A 12,969-nucleotide genomic window follows, 5' to 3' on the forward strand; every position below is an offset into this window, starting at 1 on the left:
ATCCACAGCAGCTTCTAAAAGCAACCTCTAGGTTGCTTCTAAAATCTGCTGCCAGTGACCTATAACTTTTAATTAAAGCTGCTTTTTATTTATTTACCAAACACAATAAAATCTAAAATTTTGAACAAAAGCTGATTTTTAAAAAAACGAAGCAATCCCAAACGGGGCCTTAGTCTCCCATTTGTAAATAAAAGGTCGTTAGTACAAATAATGAAAGATTAATTATTATAATTTAAATTTATTGATGTAATCAAAAAAATAAAAAATAAACACCCTCATCTCGAAAGATTAGCTTAACCAAAGCGTAATTAAACCTAGCCACATGTTGCCGCAAAATTTTGAACTCAGGGCCCTAATATTACTAATGCTGCTTCACACATCAGAAACCATATTATGTCATCCACAACTGGTTAACTCGAACACGAACCATCAACAATATGGACACCAGACTGAATCTATCCATAGTGATGGACGGTCGATTCTAGCGTAGTCCAATACTTCTCGTCACCTTCTCAATTTCAACAGATGAAGTGGTGTTAGCTCAGTGGTTAGAGCACCCACTACGGCACTACATAAGATCGAGGTCATGGGTTCGAGTCACCATGGGGGTATGAGTGAAATCCTTTTATCATCTTTTAAAATATGAAAAAAAAAAAAAAAACAGTCGACGGAAGATTGTGCTGTTGCACCACGGAGATACACCGTTAGGATCGGGGGATCGGAAAGGCCATCATAAGCAGCTATCACCACAGAGATACACCGTGTTGAAACACACCATAAGGTGATTTGAACACAGTTACACTGTCATGGAATTCCCAATCGTACCAAATGTTCCTTAAAAAATCTCAGGCCAAATCGTTCGACGAGAAAGAGAGCGATTGCGGACTCTCTCACAATCACTACACCTAAATCTTAGAATCATTAATTATACTTTGATATCCTTTAAAAAAAAGTTTTATAGTGCGCAAGAGTTTATAAATATCACCATCATTCACTCACAAGATTTGGTTAGCATGTGTAGTCATATGAATGATTGTTAAGGTATCGAACTCGTTTAAACCAATGGACGGACTGAATCTGTCAACCTGAACCGTATTAGCTTTAAGACAGTTATCAATGCCTTAACGATCATCAATTTGGCTGAAAATTTGCAGAGATGATCTATACATTAGTACCTAAAAACTAAACAATCGAGATGTGGATATGAGACCGAAAAGTGACCCTAAACTCTAACCTCACACTTTAATTTCAGAGCGAGGCATCGCTCTGGATAAATATTATATATATATATATATATAGGCCCATTCTAGAGAGGACCTCCTTACTTTAAGAATTTGAGGATTTTTGTTATTTTACACAAATATGTTATCTAATTCAATAATCTCAACTGTTGATCCTTTAGATTCCTATGCAAGAATGATGTCTACAAAAAATCAACCAAATCCATAATCATTTGGTCATTCAAAATTGTGTAAAAAAATGTAATCCGTTAGATAAAATTAAAACAAACATTGTGTTAATCAAATGGTTAAACATTTTTCGATTTGGCTAATTTTTTGTAATATTCATATGTGTGTAGGTAACTAAAGAATGAGTGGTTGTGATTATTAAAATACATCATAAAAATAAAAACATCATCACTTTAAGAGTTTAAGGACGTCATCTCTTGATCCTATATATATATATGACCCTTCTAGTGAGGGATCCATTTTTTTTGTCATTTTAGGGGATCTCTTGTGGGACCCACTTTTTGATCATATATCGACATCTTGACGGTTCAGTTTTTAGGTCCCAATGTGTAGTCACTTATGCAAATTTTCAGCAAAATTGATGACCGTTAAGGTATTGAACTAGATTAAATCAATGGACAAATTAAATTTGTCAAACCTGAACTGTCCATGTTTATAATTGTAAATTGCAATTATGAATACCCAAATGATCATCAATTTGGTTGAAAGTTTACAGAATCAATCTACTCATAGGGATCTAAAAACTTAACGGTGAAGATGCAGATATATGACCGAAAAGTGGGTCCCACAAAAATCTCTTAAAATAGCTGAAAAACGTGATCCCTCATTAGAAGCGCCCTCTCTCTCTATATATATATATATATATATATATATATATATATGTGGTTGTGTGCTCGTGTGTCTATATATATACACACCTTTTTTTTTCTTTGGTCAAATATCATTTTCCTTTACAACAATTCATTGCATCCATTTGGGGGCCATTTGAGAGAGAGAGAGAGAGGAATATAATTTGGTAGGCATGCATGAACGCGTCACATGTGTATAGTTTTTCTTTCACCGGGGGGCCAGCTGAGGCTGATTTGTCAGTAACGTATCTATCTACGAATTAATAATATTGCATGCTTTTTGGTTCTGCCCTCGATCATAACATTAGAACAATTAGGCCAATTAAGTTGGGTCATTTTGGATGCTTCTGCGATAAACTGGGAGAAGAGAGAGATCATCAAAATGCTCACAATCGATCGACCCTAAGCTACCTGCTAGCTGCTAACTACATCATTCATCTTCTGGCTCGATGAACAGAAATAGTCTAACACATATGCACACTTTAAATAACATTCAGTAGCTTTAAGATCCTGAAAGTGAAATGTTGAACTATGCACGGCCGGCCCTCAATTATTGACCCAGCTGAGTTGGCTAGGTTGCACACAGATGTCCACATCCAAGACCAAGCCTTAAACTGGTGCAATATTAATTCATTTGGTTGCTGACAACGCACCAAGATAGCAAGGTAGAAGTAGAAGTCACTACAACAAAAGTCCTCATTTCCGACGAAAATTTCCGACAGCACAGAATTGCCCTCGCAAAAACACTCCTTTTTCGACCACAAAAAATGGTCGTCGGAAATGTTCTGTCAAAATATATTTTATTTCCGAGGGACAATATGTTGTAGGAAAAGCGTTCCAATTTCGTCGGAAAAACAAAAAAATTGGCGGGACCTTTTGGCTCCAGTATTATTTTCGACAAGATTTTGTGTCGTCGGTAATGATAGACCTATTTCCGAGAGGCAGTTGACTTTGTCGGAAATGATTTCTTAATTTCGAGGGCAACAAAGTACCCTCGGTAATGAACAAAGTATTTCCGACGGCTAGTGACCCTTGAAAATAGTTCTCTAAATTGTATTATTTTTATAAAAATATAATGTCAAAGAGGAGAATTGAGCATAGGATCTCTAACTTTTTAAAATTAATTTTACCATTTTTCCACAGGTCACTTGATGACATATTATTAGTTTAATATTGTAATTGATGCATTATATGTTAAAGACAAAACAATTTTATTATATATTGGTTATAAGGTAAGATCGGATAAATCTCATAATATATATATATATATATATATATATATATATATATATATATATATATATATATATATATATATTATAAGTCTCATAGTTATATATACATAATACATATGTGTTCTGGATTTATATAAGACTTGATCGATCAATCATGCTAATTGGGAGGTTCCGCCCTAACCCAATATATTATTAGTTGCGGAAGTAGATAAGAGATCATCTATGGTAAATCACGATTATGCTAATTGGGAGATTCCGCGCTAACTGGAATGCTTACTAGGAGATTCCGCTCTATTTAAATAAGAGATCATGCTAACTGGGACATTCCACCCTAAAACCCTAAACCTTAATAGTAAATCATGATTATGACTACATGAACAATCATCAATTGTGCTGGAAACTTGTATAAGTGATCTACTCATGAAGACCTAAAATTGAATAGTGGAGATGTCGATATATGTAATCAAAAATTGGGTCTCACAAGAGATCTCTTAAAATGACCAAAACAAATATCCGTTAGTGAAAGACTCCTACACACACACACACAATTCATTGTCGATTGATCATGTGTGCTTGTCCAGTACTATTCATTATCGATCACATACATACGACATATATAGTACGACTGTCCGTCCACACATATATGCATTCTATACAGTAGACATTGATTGATCGTATACAATTATATAGAATACACTACTCGAGAAAACCCTAAATTTTTTGTTCCCCAAACACATGATTAGAGACAAAAAAAGGCTTAGTTTGACGATCACTGCTCTTTGATTTCCCTATACGAACCTCCAAACACCAATACCTGCCAGCAGTAGTGTCTTTGTCATGCAACGCTTCTCATCGACGTCGCCTCTCTTAGTTTTTCTTCTCCTCATTTAGTACCCTAAATCTGAAATTAGGGTTTTCAATCTTGCAGAATTTCAATCTTTTTTTAGTTTTCGTAATGCTAATCTTTGTTTGTTGATGTCGTAGTAAGGTTAGAGGCTCGGCTAGAAGGCAATTGCATTGCTGACTACTACTAAGAATTTAAGAGAACTTTTTTTAAAAATTGGGATTCTAGAACATCTTTTATATGAAAAGAGTTTAGTGTATTTAGGGTATTATGATTCTTTTATTTTAATTATTTTATCTATTAAAACTAAAGTGCTTGTTAGCCAAAACATAAATTTTTACGTAAATACCCCTTATACATGTACTTTAAAAACCACGTTAATGACAAAGGATAAACACGTAAAATTACAAATAATAAAAAATATAAAAATAAAGATATATTTTGACCTTTTTATTAGAGGTAATTTCTTTTTGATAAATTTTATTAAATTAACTGAGGATAGAAGGATAGAAATCTCACTCGGCGTTCTAGAAGAGGATCTGCGAGGCCGCTAGACGGCGACTAAGCGCTAGCACCCCCCCCCCCCCCCACCCCCCAATTTTGCTCTAGGCGATGGAGGAAATCGTTCTGGGTTTCGGCGGTCTGGGCGCTGGGCGTCGATCTATAATATTTTTAACCCAGACATATCTCTTCTCTCCTCCAATCTGTCCCTCTCTCTCTCTCCCCTTCGATCGGTGAAAACTCGGAAGTAAGTCTCTCTTTCTTTCTCTCAAACCTCTGGTGTCTGCCAGAGTTTCTATTCATTTAATCATTTATAACTATATGTTGATTATCTTGAATATTTTGGCCATTATATTCTGGGTCTTTTCAAATTGAATGAATATATGTTGAACTGTTTTCCAAGAGGAAGCAAGATTGGGGAACAAAGAAAAAATCAAACTCTGTAATTAGGGTTTTAGAGAGACACAGTAATATGGACCATGGCCTTCGTCCCAGACAGAGGGATTTCTTCATTGGCTTCACAAAGGGCCAGGTTTGTATAAAGTTCTCTCCTTTTTTTTCTTGTATTGCGTTAAATTTGATTCCTTTATCTTTATAGCTATCTGGGTTTTATTGGGATTGTTTGATATTTGCATTCATTGAAAATTTGGGCATTGTTGGCTATCTGGGTGTGGTTCTTTGTATGGTGTATGATCATTCAATTGAAATTTTTATATGAGAGTTTGAAATATTCTCTATTTAAGAGAACATTCATAAATTGACAATTTTCAAACAGTTGCAGCTCTGCTGATCTCCAAAAGCCAGCTGAACTGGATGGGAAGGCATGTGCAGCTGTTGGACAGCCTGATCTGATGGCTCTCTTTAAGTCCGTGTTTAGTGAGGTGAGTGCATGCAATGATCTTCTCTTAAGTAGTTCTTAGGACAAAACTAATTTGTTGTATTCTAAAAGGCTCAGGTTTTTGCTTCTTTGTTATATTTCCTTGCAGAATGTGACACAAGCTTAGTGTCTTGTCACAGAAAGTGACTTTAGGGGTAAAGATTTTCAAAGGCAGCTGAAAGAAACGGTCGATCACTTGCTGTCTTTAAAGACTATACCTATATTCAATGAAAATGATGCAGTTAGTACCAGAACAGATTTATGTGAGGTATATACCACTCTTCTATACATGAATCAGAAATTGATTATGAAGCTTTGGCTAGTCTGGTGATTCCGACATAACAGACGAATTATATGTTCGCTACACTTTGCCAACCCTTGATTCCATTCTAAAAACTCGGAAATGTATATGTTTCCGCTTAATAGGTAGTGTGCACTAATTCCACAGTCATGACCACCTTTGCAGGATTCTTCTGGTATATTTTGGGACAATGACAGTTTGGCAGCTATACTAGCTAAGGAGCTAAAGGCTGATCTTCTTATCCTTATGAGTGATGTGGAGGGTCTCTACAGTGGGCCTCCCAAGTGACACAAATTCAGAGCTCATTCATTCATACATACATAAAGGAGAGGCATCAAGGCGGAGTCACTTGTGGAGTAAAATCAAGAATGGGACGAGGGGAATGGCTGCGAAAGTAAAGGCTGCTGTTGATGCAGCTTCTGCTGGCATCCCTGTTGTCATCACCAGGTGTTCTTCAAGACTTGGTTGGTGTCATCATTTTATGAAATTTTGTTAGAAAACTAGTGCAATATTAATATGACTATATCAATAGTCTTTTAGACAATGACAAACCTGCATGCCATAATGGAATTCAATTTCTGATATTGAGATTGTATATTGGGACTTCTCTTTATTTGTCTTCACCATAATGAACAGATGGAGAGAATGGACAAATTGGTGAGGGAGTCCGGAGAAGCAGTACTTGCCAAGAATTTTGTCAAAATTTGGCAAAAAGTTTTAAGTGAGTTTTCATTTTATGGTCCGAAGTCACTATTAAGTTCATAGTTATGTTGAATTTTTTATTCTGATGATTGTTTTTCTGTTCTCTAAGTGTTGATTTAGCTTGGTGAAGCTGATGATTGGGAAATATATCAAAAAGTGATTGGTGGGCCTAGTCACGGTCGTGTACTTGGTTTAGGTGCTGGGGTGAAACTAAAAGATTACACTTCACCTAACCAAACTTGTAATAAGCCTACATGTTTGGAACAAAAAGAAGATTATGAAAGAGTGAAAGGACAAGTTGAATCTCTGACAGATAAATTGGACAAGGGACTCAAATTGTTCAAAGTTTGCTGCCTAATACCTCAGACAATTCTAAAGCAAGAAACTCACATTCTGTGTACTATTTCTATCTTTAAATATTTGTATATGTTGCTATTGTTCATGCTATTTACTGCATGTTTTAGCTCTTACTTATTTTGCATTCTAACTTCTTTGTTTTTCTTTTACAATAGGACAATATTGCAACAGATTCAAGTGCACACCATGATGAAGATGTTGCTGATGAATATGATGCAAACTCTAATGAGGACTTTTGTTAGATATATTGTTAGCTTCCTTGCTTAAGAAATGATTATATTATAAAGACCAAATTTTGAATATTTATCTTTGTTTGAACATATGTATGAATGATTAACTATGTTTCTTCTAATGCAATTTTTTTTATGAAGATTTAATTGTCTCCTTGTATGTTTAATAAAAAAAATTATCTTTATTCATCTACCTCTTCCAATTAGGTTAGTTGACAATTAAATTGAGTGGGAGGAAAAAAAAATTGCTGACAAATTTCAACGAATAAATCTAGTGGAAAAACATTTCCGACCACTTTTTCCGACCACAATATCATTCTCGGAAATGTTAGATTATATTTTTCCGACAGGAAATATCAATTTCCGAGAAAAATATGACCATCGAAACTTATTCATTTTCGATGCCAAATAGTCGTCGGAATTAAATATTCTTATCGGAAATAGTTTTTTCCGACCACTACTATTCGTCAGAAATAAGTCCTTGGAAAAAAATGGATTGGCTAGCAACCAATTTTTTCCTACAAGCAACGAATTATTTCCAACAAACATCTTTTGTCGGAAATACTAGTTGTCGTCGATGAGGAGTAACAATTTCCGACCACAGAAAAATTATTTATGACCACATCTAGCTGTCGGAAATATATCTTTTTCTGAGGGTTGGTCGGAAAAAGACTATTTCCGATGGTATTTTTTCCGAGGACCACCGAGGGCACCTTGCGGTCGGAAATAGCTTTTTCCGACGGGGAAAATGGCTTTTCCGACCAAATCGCACCCTTGGAAATGACTATAATTGTTGTAGTGAGTAGTGTTTATACGGTCACCAAATAAACAAAAATTTTGTAATTTTCAGGTATGGTGGGTATTTTAAGTTTTCTAATCTTAATCTTTAAAAGTGAGTGAGCAAATATTTTTTAATTATATGGGGAGCGAATGATCATATTGTATATATCTAGTTAACTAGTTATTTAATTCCCTGAAACAAATGAAGACTAATATAACTGGCTTCTTCTTTTTTTTCTTTTTTTTCACCAGCAAAAATTGGGGTTTGCTAGCTCAGATCGATAATGATTATATCAAACACACATGATCGATAGAATGATAGGGCATGAATGTGGTTTGGTCATTTGGCCTGCCTAAGCTTAGGAAGCTAGTGTTGCAAAGTTTTTATTGATTATTAGGGGAATAACTACCATCCATCCATATTTTATCCAGAGCGGAGCTCCGCTTTGAAATTAACGTGTGAAGTTCGATTTTTGAGTCACTTTTCAGTCGCATATCCACATCTTGACCGTTCAGTTTTTAGGTACTAGTGTATAGATCATCTCTGCAAATTTTTGGCCAAATTGATGATCGTTAAGGTATCTAACTCGCTTAAACCAATGGACGGACTGAATCTGTCAATCTGAACCGTACTAGCTTTAAGGCAGATATTAATGCCTTAACGATCATCATTTTGGCTAAAAATTTGCAGAGATGATCTATACACTAGTATCTAAAAACTGAACGGTCGACATGTGGATATGCGACCGAAAAGTGACCCAAAACTTGAACTTCACACGTTAATTTCAAAGCGGATCGGAGCTCCGCTCTGGATAGGATCTGATATATATATATATATATATATATATATATATATAGACAAAAATAATATATCCTCAGCGATACGTACGTTTGTGATCCGGACAAAAAAAAAAAGTATGTTTGTGATATTATTCCCCAATACATTTTTATGGCTTTTGGCTTGAAGCAGCACCCCACATGTTATGTATGTAAACCACCACCACCAGCTAATACATATCATCAAGGTCAAAATTGACGTTATCATTTTGGTACTCTTTGTACGTTATTCCCCACTTTCTTTTTCTACGCCATGCCCTAGTAAATTTCTGCACCAACGGTCCTTTGAAATGTACTTTTGGATTTCCTTCATTGAAATTTTCATATATTGTTCAGTTTCATGGCAACCCACAACCCTCACTGCCTCACACCTCCACTTAAACTTCTAAAAAGTGGAGTGGTGTTGTCATACTTGGCCAACAATAACCGTTGTAAAACCAAGTTCCCCATGTACAAACACAATTCAAATCCTCATTCAGTACTTTGTATTGGAAGATGTAAATCCCATACTCCTGAGATCTCCCCATGAAGAAATGCAGCTTCACCTTCTTTTTGGTCAATAATCGGGGAACTAGGAAAAAGATAAAAAACAATGATCTTGGAGAGCAACTCACATAAGAAACCCGAGTTCATGCATTCAACGATGCATCATTGGACCGAGAGCGAACCACAATGGCATCTCTTCTACAATTGTTGAATGGAGAAGTGCGGCTAACTAGGACTACAGAGTCGATGAGTCATGGTCTGTTAGTTAACTAGCCTAACTAACACTGTGAATGTCATGAGTTCAAATCTCACTGATATCAGGAATGGAGTGAGGAGTTACACTGTCGTCTAGAAAAAAAAAAATAATAATAAAACCTAGGGCTACAGAAACCCTAGTAAAGCAAAATGGTCTCTTTTCTCCTTCCCACATTCATTGACATGTTAATTTGTTTTACAGGTGGAAGAGCGAAATGAAACCTGGTCCTTTTTTGTCATGTGCAAATAATTTGAACGCAAGCAACAGTGAAAACTTGGTATAAAAGGAAAGGGTAAAGGAAAAGGTGGAAAAAGCTAAAGGAATCAATCAAAAGGAATAATAGAAAAAATGTAATGGTCAGTGCCTTTTTAGCTTTTCTTTTGAGCAACTTCACCCTTACCTGTCGAAACTGAGCAATTCACAACACCAGTCTAGTGCATGTAGTGTCATCAGATGGTTTCCATTTGAAGGGAAACAACCCTATTGGAGCATGGACAAAGCCACCTTCTTGCACACAGCTATTATTCCTCTCTTTTGATTTTACAAGTTCAATTGCCCTTGTACCATGCTTCGTTTCCAAGTCATTTCGTTTTAGGCAAAGCTATTATTGATTTCGCCAGTTAAGCAATCAGACGATACCACTTTAGTTAACAAACTGAGTGTTTAGCAGATGACCTAAAAAATGAACACTTGTTCGTTGAAAATATAGTGTAAACACGAAACGACTATTCCATATAATTATCATCAGATGATCAAGATAATGTCAAATTCATCAAGTCAAACACGCAATGATCGAGTTACTAACCTAATGCAGCCTATTGATTAATCTAGTCAAATCAAACCTCGTTAGTTGCATATAGATTACAATTTGTCTTAGAAAGTTGAAAAGTAATTCTACTAACTCTAGGACCTAGGTAAAGCTGGATCAATGGTGGCATGGTGCATCGTAGAGTATAATATAGCGCCTTGACCTCTAACAACCATTTGCAAAATTTCCTTAAAAAAAAAAAAAAAAAAAAGGAAGAAGTACAATTTGCAAATGGATAATGGAAGTTAGGAACATAATTAGTATTAATAATTGCTTCGGATGCTTAACAACTCTTTTCCCCCTTTCGTCGGTGGCGTCTAATTACCCAATCCTAATTACAGTATATGAAACCAATAGACTAAAGCCACGTGTCTAGGCCCTTTGTTCACACACAGTAGATAAACGCCGTCCACGTGGCTCTACCATACGAAAACCCTAATCATGGTTTTTGATGATTGATCACGAGTTACAAAACAATGAAAGGATTGCTATGATTAAGACTAATGACGCTTACCGCAATCGTTTGCCGGAGGCCCCACACGAACACGTATTGAGTGGGCCCCAGAGGATGGGCCTCACAAGAGAAAAAGACCATTTCTGAACTGGTGAACTGATGGATACAGCTGGCCGTTCTTCTTTCTTCGTCTGCTGGAGAGATTTTGCGTACATCAGAGAAAGAGAAAAAAAAAAAAAAAATTTCAGAAATAACATTCGTTCTTTCATGTGCTTTAAGTCTTTAACCGAGATGGAAGCCGAGCGTTTCGTGGTTTAAAAATGTCGAATCAGAAACCATAATTTGTTAGGATTTTTCGGAGTAAGTTATTTGGTTTGGAGTCTTAGATATGACATTACGATATTAAAAAAAAAGGAGTGAAATTCGCATTTACAATTCTCACTTTATATTTTTTTACATCTTAATATCAGATTTTTACAATCCACATTATTAAAAGATAAAATTTGAGATATTAAAAAATAAATATAGAGTGTGAATTTTACTCTACTTTAAAAATTAGAGTTATTTAATTTTTTACAAAATAAAACATCGATAATATTTTTCAAATTTTTTTTTCTCACAAGTATTGATAATGAATTTTCGCATCTTTCTAATATTTTGTTTTAGTTAATTATACAATTTTTATTAAAAATTTGGTATATTTTTTTCTATAAATATTTTCTCGATATTTTAATCTAAAATTTTTTTCTTGAAATGTAATATGTCCACAATTTCCAATATTTTAATTATAGTTTAATATTATAGTTTACTATACTTATATATCTTTTCTCAAAATAACATTTTGTGTACTTATTCTCCAAATCTCCATTCTTTCAAAATAACTCGAGAAGTAAATTTTACAGCAGGTGCAGTTTTCGCTATCGACTATCAAATCTCATCATTGCAAATGTGGATTAATGAAGCTTCCCCTTAACGTCCTTATACTTTTAATCATGCCTACTTCGTCCAAAAGACGCCTAAGTTATAATCTCTTGCTAATGTTCTTGTTTGTTTCCCCATAAAATATAAAATAAAAACTTGGAATTATGTTAGCAGGGGAGAATTTAATATTTGCTAACATATTTGGACGGGATGGTATAATGTAGAAGGGGAGCATGTAGCACGTGTAAGACTGGCTGTTTTGTTGAATTGATTTTGTGTCTGTAGCTTTCAGTAGCTGTCAGAGTGGACCAAGAAATAGTATTATTCTTTTTTCTTTTATTATTTTACTAAATGATGCAAATAGAATATTATTGGCTAATATAAAATTAATTCTCTCTGGTGAAGTGCTATTCTGTCGGTGGGAAACCGCGCAAGATTTTCGTGGGAAAATGGGAGGGCGGGCACATTTTTAAATATTTCTTGACCAGTTAATTTCGTCATTTATTACTAATTTTATTTTTGTTTTTATTTACGTTTTCGTTATTTTTTTTTTGTTGTTGATGTTTTTGTCTTGGCTTTTGTTTGTTTAAAAAATATTGTATATTATTGGTTGCCCAAGACTGTTCATAGTGTCTGCGACTCTGCAAATCGCAGTGAATATTTGCTCTATTCCTTATTAGTTATTTATTGGTGTTTATTGATTTTGAAGAATCTATTTTGTTTTGTTTTGTTTTTTTTTCTTCTGAGCTCATACCACAGAGTTTGAGATGTTATCATCTAGCTAAATTTTCATCATTTGGGTTGGGCTTCCATAAGCATCAAGTTCCTTTTTGTAGAGTATATTCTAAAAGCAAAATAGTCAAATTACCTCCTGACTTCTTCCATGGCTGCCGATTTACTCCATGATATTTCAATTTTAATTATCTACACCCTCACTTTTCTAATTGTTGCCGATTTACACCCTATCGTTATTTTTTTAACTTTCCATCCAATTTTCCGTTAACTTGGTTAGCACATGAGGGGCTTTTTCGTCTTTTCAACTATCACCCAAAAAAAAAAAATTATACAAACCAACACATCGTTAAAGAAAAAAAAAAAAATACAAAACTGTTCTTCGTTAAAAGAAGGAAAAAAAAAAAAAACTTGCCATTGGTCACTTGTCTATCTCTTCTTCTTCTTCACTTCACTTCGTTTATTTCAAGATCGGTCGTTAGCTTGCAACTGATAGCTTAATTAATATTTGGTCGTTAGCATACAAAGTAGTTTTTTGTATTTTTTTTTC

General features: G+C 34.7%; 1 long non-coding RNA gene across 6 annotated transcripts; it reads left to right on the forward strand.

Moving 5' to 3' along the window:
- The first annotated feature begins 4,767 nt into the window (after positions 1–4,767).
- On the forward strand, positions 4,768–7,292 carry LOC133739040 (uncharacterized). Of its 6 annotated transcripts, none has more exons than XR_009860415.1 (7): positions 4,768–5,210; positions 5,454–5,559; positions 5,665–5,823; positions 6,022–6,320; positions 6,493–6,577; positions 6,668–6,955; positions 7,071–7,292. It is a non-coding gene; the product is annotated as an uncharacterized LOC133739040 (long non-coding RNA). The 6 variants fall into 6 exon arrangements; XR_009860419.1 differs by having other exon boundaries at positions 6,679–6,955; XR_009860417.1 differs by having other exon boundaries at positions 6,022–6,303.
- Positions 7,293–12,969: the final 5,677 nt, after the last annotated feature.

Source organism: Rosa rugosa, chromosome 3 (genome assembly GCF_958449725.1).
Source record: "Rosa rugosa chromosome 3, drRosRugo1.1, whole genome shotgun sequence".
Classification (NCBI taxonomy): domain Eukaryota; kingdom Viridiplantae; phylum Streptophyta; class Magnoliopsida; order Rosales; family Rosaceae; genus Rosa; species Rosa rugosa.